A 14,643-nucleotide genomic window follows, 5' to 3' on the forward strand; every position below is an offset into this window, starting at 1 on the left:
CACAGTATAAGTTTCAAACCATAAGTGTATAAAAAGGACAAACAACGGAGTGGTATAAACACTCAAATAGGGTCTTAAACACTTTTTTATTAGGAGCTACTTTTTTCTTCCATGAATTCAGATGTCAAGTTGACCATTAACAGCAGAGATAAAGGTTTTTTATCATTTGAAAATTACACTTTAGAACTAGTAACAAAGGAATTTCGTTTTTTCTTAGTAAAGACAAAAGAGGATTTTGCTCACAGATGTCTTTGTGCAGGATTATAAGACCGAATGGCAGGCATTCATAAAAAGCAACAACTAATAGAGCTCTGCCTGCATTAATCTGGAAATTCTCCAACATTAACACAGTAAAGGCCAGAGCAAAGCAAACAATAAGTTACAACTGTGCTATTTGTATTATCTAAGAGAAAAAAGATGAGTAAAAGTTGCCTTAATCTCAGAATTCATTCTTAAATTCATTATTCACAAATCATTTTACAAGTCATAACTCATAATTCTTATATTAAAGGAACGGTCAAAAGTATATATTTTAAGGCTTGCTTGTGTTTTTAAGATACAAAGCAATGTGTACTTATGTTTCATTTTGTAAAAAAAAAAAAAAGTACTTATAAGTTTTTTACTTATATATAAATATCTTACTTATATTGTGTACAGCTACTTTGCTATCATGAAAATGATGGTCATATTTCCTAGTTTCTCTGTAAGGCCTGTCCTTAAGTGACTCCGATTGGTCAGCTAACATAATGTGCTTTGATTTGCAGATTGGCTCCACGTCACCAAGTCATGCCCCTACAGGCATGTGCTTTTGCGCTATGTAAACAGGACAGTCAGAGCAGCTGTTAGCAGCATTAACTGCCTGAATCAGACAAAAAAATGAAGAACACAGAGTTGAACCTCATGCCAGCTCTACAAAATAAAATAAGACAAGTGTCTTTCACATATATTGGAATAAGCATGTCTGCTGAAGATTGTGTGTGTTTACAGGGGGTTTGATGGATGAATATGAATTTGTAGCTAAATTGCCAAACAGCAAGTCCCATTGTTTACATCTTTGTTTACGCCCTCGCTACAACAGTCCATTAACGGTAGAAACTGAATGTAAGGGATCAAGATTAGCAAATAAAAAGACTTACAGTTTGTGGCTCAGAAGCCACAGCTTTGTTGGTTGGAGAAGATTTTAGCCGAATCCAGCACTGAACTAGGACAGATTGTGGAAGCTGTCCTTTGTCATATGCTAGCTATATATATATATATATATATATATATATATATATATATATATCTATATATATATATATATATATATATATATATATATATATATATAATTCTTTGAAACATAATTAATTAAAATTAAACTGTAAGCACTTCTCTCTTTGTGTCATGTCCTTTGAAGCCCAAATACAGAAACAGAACACGCTCTGTGAAATGGCAGCATTTGGACAGCATTTTAGCTTTCTCTGCTATAACATTACAGTGCCTCTGGCCACGCCCCTTCACTGCTCATGGTGAATGCATGTAACCGCAAGCACTTGATCTGACTAGCCTGGATGTATTTTTTTGTGGTCCCCAAATTTGTTCGCTGTAGGCTTTGCTAAGCTAACTCTGTAAAAGCCAATGTCTCCCTTTGCATTGAACTTTGAGAATATTACATTCAGAGATATTGTTTATGTTCACACAGCTACATTACACATCAACTAAAGTTTAAAATATGATATTAGTAATCAGTTCTATTACTACTATTATAAGAAATCAGTCAAAAGAATAGAGACCATGCTTTGATACAGCCTTTAATTATTATGAAGTTAAAAAATGTATCTTTTCCTTGCGTTAAATCTATTTACTCCGGAACAAATAATTGATTACTAAGAGTACAGATTGACTGTTAGATATACATAAAATTAATTATATTTTCTGTGTAACCACTATGAATACACACATGAGATTCCAGAATAACTGTCGATGCTGTAAAAACGGGGTTTAGCTACAGCAGTTTGAACTGTACTGACTAATAAGTTTTCAGTATGATGGTGAAAATCTGTACATTTCTAGTCAAACTATCCTTTAGCAATCTTATACGAAAAACAAAAAAATAAAAGCAAGCAGTTGTAATAGCTACAAATGTGGGAGAGCATTGCTATTATGTGATTGTATTGCATTGCAATGTGCAGCAATTGAGTGTTAATGTTAAATCAATGAAATTCACAAATACTTGAAAATGAAATGATTTAATGACAATACTTTGCTACAGTTCTGACTGAATTAGTTATAAAATAACTGTATAAAATGATAAAACATATGATATTAATTGGACTCAGCTAAAAAGTAAAATAAAGTTACCAGAGAGGGAGAAAGAGAGACAGAAGGAAGGATAGAGAGACCAAGGAACAAAGAGTAGGCCCCAAAGAGCCTGACATCAGTAGAGTCAGAGAAGATAGACTCCAGAGCAGGAGAGGAGCAGAGCTGGAAAGGATCAGAACAGGAAAAGAGACCAGAGCAAAGTTTGCCACCTATTTTATTTATTTCTTGACCATGACCAAACTGACCAATCAACATGTCTTCACATCATAAATCCCCCAAAGTTCTCACACATATTGTCCAGGTACGGATATGATACAAGAGATTCCAGAATAACTGTCCATGGTACGGATGATCTGAGTAGGGTGCATAAGACTTATATAAAAGTATAAAGCAGCAGTACTATAATCCTCCACCTTTACACTCACAGTGAGGAATGCTACAGTCAAAGCAACACACATATTGTAACTTTGTAAAGTAAAACACCTTTCTACTTCTTATCCAAGAACATCATTCCTGTCTGAAAATTTAATCTAAACCCAATCTCAATCCCTAAGCTAAATTATTCCTAAAATCTGAGGGAAATAGCAAGTGAACAACAAAGATATAGAAGCGCCTAAGTACACCAGCCTACAGATATTTTTTGAATGGATATGCTTGAGTGTTTGCAAGGACTACTCTACAATAATAACAGACAGCGTTATGTATTTATTAAGTAGTTTGGAGCTCTCTGCATCTATAAGCATTTTTCCAATACTCTCAAAGACACACACATACACCCACACACGCAGACAAGGACAGATTTTGCCTTTTAAAGTAATCTGTGACATGTTTTAACAAATCCAAGATGCTTTGGGTTCTGAATACACTCGTTTAGACAAAGAAACAAGCGACAAAGCCACTGCACATATCAGGATACTACCAACCTGACAACCCATCATCTCTCACAGGGGCGTAATGGAAAACGTGTCAGCTGGAGTCTAAGCACAGAGACCTCATGTTTAAATAGGAAGCGATGGTTGTGTAAGTTGTCTTCCTGCCCTTTTTCTTCCAAGATGACTCATGAACAGTTGGCCAACCCGCACAGCGCTTTAATACTAAGCAAATACAACAGCAAGGAAGAAATTGATGAACATTAATATGAGGAAGTGAAGCGTCGAGATGCCAGAGAAAAAAAAGGCAAAAAAAAGACAGAGGAAGGAACAGAGATTATTAATATTTAGCAAAGTAGGCCCATTAAGAACAAAGCCAATATCTGGTAATAGAAGCTGTGTTATTCCAAAATGATTTATTCAGGTTAATACAACGTTGGCTTAAATATTTAGTGACAATCAGTACCTGCAATATGAATTTGGATTTAGAAGAAAAGGAGGCATATTTCCTCTGTTGTTTTATCTTTTTCTGCTTGTCTTATGTCTGAAGGTTTGAGTAAAAGGTTTTATGAAAGTAAATTTAAGGGCTGGGTAGTAAAAGCTTAAAATTTTAAATTCGCTTCAGATTTAGACTTTTATTCTGCTACTTCCTGAATTATTTTACAAATCAATAGCTAAAGGTTTGAATATATATGCTCTCAAACACCTTTACTGCACCTTCTGATCAAACTGTAAAAAATGTGACTTAATATTGATCTTGTTTTTATAACAAATATCTCGGTCTAAAGATTATTATATCAAGATATATTTATTGGCAAAGCAAAACGGCGTAAGATAGAAAGTCTTGAAAACATTGAATTGAATCAAGAATCAAGTGTGTGGTTAAATCTCTACCAAATAAAAAGACTTGTTTAAAATGAAAAGTAATCAGCAAAAATTGTCACCTTGACCAATATTTGTGCATGTGTAATATATATATATATATATATATATATATATATATATATATATATATATATATATATATATATATATATATATATATATAGTAAATGTATCTTGATTTAAAGGACACCTATTTTGCCCCCTTTTTCAAGATAAGTCTTTTGTGTCTCCAGAATGTGTCTGTAAAGTTTCAGCTCAAAACACCCACCAGTATATTTATTAGACCTTTCAGACTATTGGATTTTCTGCTTTGAATACAATGTAGCTGTTTTTGTGACCTGTGGCTTTAATGCTAGTTCTCCCCTCCCACCATTGCCACGTGCCTGTCAGAGTGTGCCTCAATCTCCGGCTGTGTCAGATAAACAGCACAGTGACAGACAGGAAAAAAAGCAGATCGCAGATAGTTTGTGAGAAATACTACAGTGAGGACTCTACCAATGATTATTTGATATATTTGTTGAGGAGTTAATTTAAGCCTTTCTGCAACGATGAGTCACACACAATGTCATTACAAAGTTCACGCACACAGTGCACATTTTACATTTAAACATTGTATTTGCATGACAAATAAGACAGAATACACATTAATATCCACTGCTTTATGGATAGACGTTATGTTAATGTAAAAAAATAAACCTGATTTAACGTCTACAAACCAGGATTGAAGCATCTTCTTTTACAATTGTGAAGACACGCGGTGGTGGTGATAGAGTAAAGATTGTAAAATCGCTATAATTCATTACAAACATGCGCTGTTTTAAAAATGTTTTAAACTTGTAAAACTCATTCTTGATCACATTTGATTATGCTTGATGATCACAGATAGCTGAACAGATCTTTAAATCCTGGTTGCTTGTCCTATCTTGTGGATATGATTATACGAGTTACTAAGACATGTTAATACAAGACTGTCAATCAACTCGTGGGCAAAGAAACCTCAGACCAACATCAAGTTGCGGTGGATCTCAAAATGGGAGAGATTTGGATCCTATTTGAACATCAGGAAATTAAAAAAGAGCCTTATTGTGTTTCTATCACCCCAATATGACTGTTGACACACTACCGACACACAGTTCTGTCCAAACAGCTTACAAAAGATGATTTTCATCATAGATGCCCTTTAAGGATGCTTAGATATGTTTTTTGATAAAACATTCATGAGGAAGATATTCACTTTTGCGCAACCTATTTTTGAAAACTAAATTCCTTAAATTGTCAAATGAAAACTAAGACATTTTAAGAGACTTAGAAATTGACAGCAAATTAAAGAAGAAAAAAAAAACATTCAAGTGAATCTAAATTATAAGTGAAAAGATAAAGGAAATGTTATTTTCTCATAAAACACCCCAAAACATTTAGTTTCTTGTTCACAAATTTTTTGTAGTAATTACTAAATTAACACTCTTACACACCAACATCTTTTAAGATATTTGCATGTCTGTCTGTAATTCATTAAAATGAAGCTGTCTGCCACTGCAATTTGTAGATTACTGCTTCAGAATAAGCTTGTGTGGTTTGTTAAGCCTGCAGGCTGAATGGGATATAATCTAACATTGATTAGCGGTGACGTTTATGAGGTAAGTGTTTCTCTGAACTTCTCCGCATTTTAATATGTCAGATTATGCTACTTCATTCATCCCGTTGAATTGATTTACCCTCGGTCTTACAAAGTGATGGGTTCAAAGTGATGGGATGATGGCAAAAAAAAAAGTAATCATCAAAGCATCATGACATGATTTGTTAAAAAAGGAAAGAATTAGAGACTTAATAAGGATTGATTTTGAACGTATTTTACAAGCCATTTTATAAGACGTGTGAAATTTATAGAGATGGATTGTTTTGTTTGGGAACATGCGGCTCGTTCTCAGAAAATGTTGACAACTGAGTCTTCGTGACCTACTTTTGCTATATTTCTAACAACAATAATACTTCACCCCATAGTATTGAGCCCCATAGAGCTCTGTTTATTTGAGTTATTCACTACATTACGTCTCTTTGTTGTTCAGCAGAATATCAGTTAATCTGTATATCCCTGATCTATATTTGAACAGAAATATAACATTTTAGCAAACATTAATACAATTAAAAATCAAAACAGCATGCTTTTATTGGCAAACTATTTTTCCCACCTTTTTAAAATATTATTCTGACAAATATAATTAAATATAATTCAGTATTCAGAGAAAATGCAGAATTAGTCTTTCTTTCAGCCTTGTATGAGTGATATATTTTTTTGCACAGAAAGACACTGAACTTGACTGTGAATACTGCTCAGTGATATTTACTGCTAAGGCAGCTATTAGCCAGTTTGGTGCTCACCTTCAACCTCTTGTTCAGTTACAGGTTTAATGGTGTTGCACAAAACATGTTTTGAAAGGGAAATGCCAAAGGTTATTACTTTCTGTTTTTCAGCTCTAAAGAGTGATTCGGTACACGAAACACTGAGTGATGAATTCTGCAGTTACTGTGATAAGACTGAGAATAATGCATGGGGCTGAGACTGTTAAGAATGAACTGTTGTTTCAGGATGCTATTATAGCCACACATTTAGGATTTCTAAAAGAGGTCTCAATATTTTGACATCTAAGAACTCACTGTATTATATCACCCTGTAATTTTCATAACTCAAAAGATACCTGCCATAATGTTTACACTCTAAAACAGGGGTCACCACTCTAAAAAATGCTGGGTTATTTTAATCCAATTCTGGGTGCAATTGGGACTAACCTAACTGCTGGGTTAATTTTAAAAATAAAATAATAGGATGCAATTTAACCCAATGTTTGGGTTAGTCCATATTTTGCTCAATTTAGATTTAAATAACCCAGCGAGTGCACACTTGGTCATGGAGGTCTGTTGTCATGCAGATTTTAGCTTCAACCCTAATCAAACACACCTGAACAAGCTAATCAAGGGCCCAATCCCAATTCTATTTTTGTACCCCTTTCCCTTCTCCTTGGCCTTTAAAACAGAGTGTGAAGGAAAAGGGTTTCATAATTTACCCCTAAGAAATGGAACAGCACTACAACACCTACACCTTTCCTACCTCTTGGTTTCGAGTGTGGTCCTGAAAAAATTCTGTTTCAAAGGCTATCTAGCTCTTCCCCTTAGCCCTGCGCCTTCAAGCTAAAGAGAATTGGGACACCCCAACCCCTTCATGTAAACGTGCAAAATGAGGGATGGGGTAAGAGAAAGGGCTAAGGGGTAGAGTTAGGATTGAGCCAAGGTTTTACTACAGTAGGTGTTAAGGCAAGTTGGAGTTAAACTCCACAGGACAATGGCCCTCCATGACCAAGTGTGCACTCTAGGAAATGCTGGGTTATTTAAACCCAAATTAAGCCAAATTTGGACTAACCCAAACATTTTTGTTTAAACTGTATCCTATAAATTTAATTTAAAAAAATGAACACAGGATCTTTTACAGCAGGATCACCAAACTTAGACCGGTCGTCCAGGACCAAGATACTGAGTTATTTCAGCCCGGTTTTGGTTAAACTTTCTATGAAACCACTGACTGGGTTAATTGTTTTTAATTAAAGTAATTAAATAACTGTAAAACCAAATTTAACCCTCTCTCTCTCTCTCACACACACACACACACATACACACACACACACATACACACACAAATGGAGAGTGATGCATTTTAAGAAGATTTTGAAGTTTAATAAATGTGTAAGCATGGGGAGGAATTACTAACAACTTCTGCATAAACAAATGTGTTTTCTTAAGTTTGCTTTCCTTTCACTTATGAAAAAAATCATTAATAGTATAGCTGGGTAGCTGAATGATATTCAAACACTTTTACATGTGTCTGTTGCCTTATTACAAATATACATGAAAATTACCACAATATACATGTTAAAGTAACAAAAAATGCATTCAAACAGACACCGTGCCTCTTTGCAGTGGTGCTGAATACATTTTTTTAATCTGTATATCCTTCATTTTGCTTTCTTATGAGATGTGAGCATCCATGGTCACACATGGCAATTAATAAATGCTTAGATAAACTAAGGGAAAAAAACATTATTGTAATGTTACAAAAAGTGTTGTGGAAAATCAAATGTAGCCTGGGGTGTTCACATTAATGCACCTTTGTGGATTATACAATTTACTTGAGAACAAAAAAACAATGATGAACTGTTACTATTTAGATATGCCTAGGCATGTCCGGATTGTAATTGTGTGACCTTGTGGCTTGTGTGGCTTCTCCAGAAGACCAATGTGTGCTACACACTCATTTACATTTAAAGTAGATTAAATACAAGACAAACGCAAACACAGAATCACTTGACCAACAATGAATTGTAGAAAAACAAATGTTTTGCATTTTCTTTCCTGAAATTTTAGAAGCACTTAGAAATGCTTGAAATATGTCAGAAATGGAACCGTCAGTTTTCCATAAGTGATTTACAATCTTGTGATGCCATGCAGCATTCAGTGGGGACAGAAGCGCATTATAATGCACTCAATCTAGGCTTATTCTGAAAACATACCGCTATATACATTTCTGGAGAGCACTAAATACGTCCCAGGAGCTGTGTTTTTTATTTTTTATTTTATTTTATTTTTAAATCCACCAGAGGCTGCTGCTCCTTCCGTAAACCCAACCAGTAGTTTTTTTTTTTTTTTATAGATGCACCTGCTTTCCTAAACCCAACCGCAGTGTTTTAAAAAGCAATCCAGAAAAAGAAAAGCCCTTGTCTGATTTTTACCACAATTTTCAGATTGTACCACATTCTCACCCTGTTATTTATTTATTTATTTATTTATTATTATTTTTTTTTTTTTGCTTATGTTTTTGTCTTACCTGCTTTCTGGAATAGCTCTTCACTAGATTTGAACCCCGTCGTCGTGGTCAACTCCTCTCTGTGTATCAAGTCTGCTGATGTACATGGCGAGATACCGGTAAAACTGGTAACAGTGGAAAAGCCCTCCAGGTAAGCGGTCAGCTGGTAAGCACAAAAAGGAATGACATTATGCTACCCCATAACGTTCGTTTTAAAGACAAAATGTAGCCATATGTACGTCTGGCTACATAATTCGGAATCTCCAGAAGTAGGGCAACATTTCAGAATGAGCCTATGTTAAACCACTCTATGATGTTTAAGATTGTTTCCCAAAACATCAGTAAGACATTTTTTTAAACAAAGCCCAGCACCGTATGTGGTTTTTAGAGAGATTGAAAATGAAGAAAGGTGCAGTACTGATTATATGGGATCTGACAGTAATTATGCAACACGTGAGTGCATAACAATGTTTTTACCATGTGTCACTATTGCTTTGTCTGTTACACATCAACAGAAATGTACTAAGTATTGAATCAAATTACCCATATTGTTTTCAGAGTACATCACAGCACTGTCTATAATTTGTTTTAATATGCAAAACTGTGACTAAGTTACGGCAATGAACCTTTACTTGAGCAAACCATTGTGTAAAGATACCAGAAAGTAGACTATAAGTTGTTATATTGCAATATTATAATATTTCTCTCATGCTAACATTATAAGTGGACCTCGGAGAATCTTATGAAATAAAAGCAATCGTAGAAAAAAGAAAGTTACAATAACAAATGCATCTCCTTGAGTATCTCCAGGGTCGAAATGACCTTCTCAAAATAAATCTTTTCTTGAAGGTTCTAGATGCATATATAGCAAAAGGAAGTCTGAAGCCTTTCTTATACAGCAAAAATATAATTTGTATGTGTCACTGAGATTTTCACACAGATTTTTGATGCCTTATATAAAAATAAGACAGCATGAAGGTCATATAAACAGCAATATGTTATATTAAAAAGTATGTGCATCTACATATTTCAGAAAAAGGCAGTCAAAAAGACAAACTTCTTAATGCAAAAGTGTACAGAATTTTTCAAATCACAAATTTATTTCAAATATAAAGATTATGGGGGGAAAATCTTGAAAAAAATAAAATTAAAGAAATCTTTAATATTTTCATAACTTGTAATCAGGTGTGTCCTTATTCCAAGCTGCATTTATCAAATATGCAGATGTTTGTCAAAGTCATTTGGAATTATTTGCAGGCATTTTTTTTTTTCAAGAATGTTTAACTAATAAGATGAAAGTAAGGCGGGTGTGATTTTGCTGTATGAATGGATTGTTTACATTCCACACTCTCAGAAATAAAGGTATCTGTCACTGGGGTGGTATCTTTACAAAATGTACACTTTTGTACCATACTGGTGAACAATAGTAACTTTCGGGTAAACTTTTGGACCCTTAAGGTTAACTTTTGTACTTATAAGTTACTGTGAGGTACATATTTGTACTTTATAGGTATTAATATGTACTTTTTAAGGACCTGTTAAGAACAGAATTGTACCATTTGGAAAGGTATTACCTCAGTGCCAGATTTTGTACCTTTTTTAACCATTTTTGACAGTACACTTCTACTACCATCCCCAACTCCTCCTATCTCATTTCTGAAACCATTTCTTATTGTTGGCCAAGTATATGGTAATCAGCTTTGGCTCTTTGGCTTTTATTTATCTTACAATCTATCAAATTTGTTTATGAACGCTTTTAGATCAACATAGGCTCATTCTGAAAATGTAGCCCTATATACGTTGCTGGAGATCACAAATTATGTCCTGTATCCAGATCTACGTATGGCTGCATTTCATTTTTAAAAAAGAAAACTATGCCATTCTTTTTCCTTGAAATTCTTAAAATAAGATTAAGGCTTACATTGGTTAATAAGGTTAACTAGGCAAGTTAACAAGATAGACTCATTCTGAAAACGTAGTCTGAGTCCCGAGGTATATGTTTCTAGAGATTGCATAAAATGTAACCAGAGCTAAATATGGCTGCATTTCATTTAAAAAAAAAAAAACGCTAAGGGGCCGTATATCACCATTCCTTTATGCGCTTTCCAGCTGACCGCCTACCTCCGTATGGACGGCTTTCCAGCTGTTGCTAGTTTGCAGAGAGGAGTTGACCATGACAACAGGGTTAGAGTCTGGTGAAGAACAGTTCCAGAAAGCAGGTGAGATAAAATTGGAATCTAAATAAAAAAATAAACAAGTAAATAACAGGGTGAGAATGTGGTGTCTGAAAACATGGTAAATACCAGATAGGGGTTTTTCTTTTTCTGGATTGCTTTTGAAAATTGTTGCGTTTAGGGAAGTGGTTGGGTGGGTCAATCAATACTATTGGTTAGGTTTAAGGAAGGGAAAGGGTGATTCAGTCAATTGATAAGTCAGTCAGTCATTCAGTCAGTCAAACAGTCAGTCGACAGTGGCCTCTGGTGGATTTTCGTGAGAACAGCAGGGGCGAATGGCACTCTTGAGATGAATTTGAGATCTCAAAAAGCGTACACAGTGGCCTGGATTCAAAAACAAAAACTGACAAAAAATGTAGCTCCTGGAATGTATTTGGCCTTCCCCAGATATGTATATAAAGGTACGTTTTCAGAATGTGTCTCGGTTGATTTGTATTCTGTTACTGCATGGAAGGTCCTGAGGAGTTTTGCCCAGAACGGAACCATCTAGCTAACACAAAATGCATGCTTAATTATAAAAATGTATATCAAAAGTGATCCTGACAGAACAATGATTTAGTAGCAAATATTATTTGCAAGCCTAAACGTAGCACAAACTGCAACTGTATCCCTTAAATCTGATTGTCTGTTAGGAATTTTGTTTCAGGATCAACATAGATCAGACAGGAACATGGGGAAGTCTCACTAACAGCATATACAGCATTATAAATCATTCAGTTAAGTGTTTACTATACATCTCAGGAAATCAAAACAAACTGCAGAGGCGATGCAGTATGAGGCTCAGCATTGCTAGTAGACTATTACTGTATAATGACATAAAATCAGATAAAGCTTGGTCAAGAGATATAGATTTAAAAGGGGCAGTGTGATATTCTGTCACGATTTACTTCCATGAGCAGCATACACAATAAATCAAACTTGGGTGAGTCGACGTATGGGGAGTGAATTATTCTGGTATTGCGGTCTTGCTCTTTATGCATCGCTCGCTGAATGGTTTTATTTATAAAGCAGCTGCTCTGCTGGGATCAAGTGGAGTAATTTTGTAGTGTTTGCAAACAGCTAGAAGCCGACATCTCTTGAATAAGATAAAAACACAACTGTGTCACTCTTCTCAAGATACAACCCACGAGTCACATAAGGGATGTGCTTCTGTTTGACATCTTTTTTTAACAGTAGAAGCACCATAATAGTAGCAGTCTTTCTGACCATTCATAGACTGTATATTAACTTTGTTGGGTCATATTTTCAAAGCTTCTATTGAGGTTTTAGAATAAATAGTAATATAGTTTTTTCCCCTGTAGGAGAGGAAGTGTTTTACTGCAGTGAGCTTGTTGCTTTTAAAAGTCCAAATGTCTTCTAAATGACATTTCAAGAAATGCTAATTTTTTCTGGGTCTTGTAATTGTAATAGACTAACAATGGTATAATACTATAAAACAATACACGTTGAAGGAAAGTCTGGGTACTGCAGTTATAACAGTTTTATTTCAACAAATTACATTACAAAACAGTTGAATCCTTTACTTGAAGGGGTGTTCATAATAATAATAACAATAATAATAATAGTAGTAGTAGTAATAATAATAATAATAATAATGATAATAATAATAATAATAATAATTCCTTACATTTATATAGCACTTGTCTAGACACTCAAAGCGCTTCACATAATGGGGGAATCTCCTCGATCACCACCTGTGTGCAGCATCAAGCATCCACCTGGACAGCCAGATGTCACATATGCTGATTGGTGGAGAGGAAACAGAGTGATGAAGCCAATAATCATATGGGGATGGTTAGGAGGCCATGATGGACAGAGGCCAAATTTGACCAGGATGCCAGGCTTAAACCCCTACTCTTTTTTTGAAGGACATCCTGGGATTTTTAATGACCACAGAGAGTCAGGACCTTGGTTTAACGTTTCATCCGAAAGACAACTCTAACTGAACAGTATAGAGTCCCCCTTCACTATAATGGGGTGTTCGAATGCATGAAGACCAAAGGTTTAATTAACACCATTTCCAGCAGCAACCCAGCTTTCCCATGTGGTCTCCCATCCAGGTACTGACCAGGCGCAGCCCTGCTTAGCTTCAGTGGGCGAATATGTGAGAGTTGCAGAGAGCTAGCTGCTGCCGGCTAGTTAAAGACTGTCATGAAACCTTTATAATCAGGATATGACATATGTCATAAATATTAGGGAGATTTCTGCATGCGTATGACAACTGCCATTCAGTGTCAATCACTCAATTATTTTGTTTAAAATGCTAAGATGACCATTTTAAATGTATTTATGACAACTTGACATAACCAAATACTTCATAACCTGTCAGTATCTTTGTAATGTCAAACTTCATATTATCAAGACAGCATACGGGGTTTCCCACAGGTCACAAGAATTTCTGGAATATCATGGATTGAAACAAACAAAACAAAAAAACAATCCCAGACATTAAAATTGGACAATTTAATATTTATACAACTCGTGAAATATTATTAGTTATTAGTTGCTTTAATTAATTTCTATAAATTAACCATAAAATATCTTTGTAAAAAATTCTGGGTTCCATACAGCATAATCGCCAACATGAGGAGAACACAAATTCCACACAGAAATGAAAACTGGCCCGGCTGGGACTCGAAACAGTGACCTTCTTGCTGTGAGACGAAAGTGGCGAGCCATCATTTCGCTATGTTGAGTAAATGCTATTGTATTGTTAGGCTATATTTCAGCTCCATTAAATTCCTTTCACACTCATCAACTTGCAGCCCTTTAAGTCAAATTCAGTCACCAGACTGTACCTGTTAATTATGGCTAAAATGCCAGTATAAAAAAAATCTTAAGAGCTTTGGCTTAAAAAAAATGACCATTTTATAGATTAGGTGTTAAAAAAAGCAGCCAAAAAGCTCAATGTAAATTGGTAAAATTGCTACAGCACTATCAAATACAAGAGTGGGTCATTTTTTTGTTTTGTTTTACAAAATAAACTATCCATTGTTGCCCTCATAGTGGCTATTAAAGTCCTGCAAAATGATATTCAAGCTCAAACCATGTTTAATTTTTTTTAACATATTATTTTGAGGCTATGTTATTTTTAATATATAAACACAGCAGTGACCAATTTTTACACGTTTAAAAAAACACTAGCTTAAAAAACAATTGACACAATTAATCGCAATTGAGTTGGTCTAACATGATTTTATCAAATAAAAGTTTAAAAACATCTGTATTTTTGTTTAACTTAAACTCAAAGGTCTGATAATATCACACATGTCTATTATGTCATACATTTTTAAGCATATTTGATGAGTTACATATTCAGTTGATTAAGACTGATCTCATAACTCATTTAGGGCAGTTATTGCTCACTGAGCAAAGCAATAAACTGCATTTCTGCTAATTAAGCTGACGAAGGTGGTAATCTCAAAACTTAAAACATTACATGAAAATCTTTTAAATATTCAAAGTAACGTGAAGGTTAAACTCTAACAAGTCTTTCTAT

General features: G+C 34.6%; 1 protein-coding gene across 2 annotated transcripts in view; it reads left to right on the top strand.

Moving 5' to 3' along the window:
* The window catches only part of acana (aggrecan a), a 904,300-nt gene that overhangs the window by 601,505 nt on the left and 288,152 nt on the right, over positions 1 to 14,643 (top strand). The gene's annotated exons all lie outside the window — the stretch shown is intronic.

The sequence above is a fragment of the Danio rerio genome, chromosome 7 (assembly GCF_049306965.1).
Source record: "Danio rerio strain Tuebingen ecotype United States chromosome 7, GRCz12tu, whole genome shotgun sequence".
Lineage (NCBI taxonomy): Eukaryota > Metazoa > Chordata > Actinopteri > Cypriniformes > Danionidae > Danio > Danio rerio.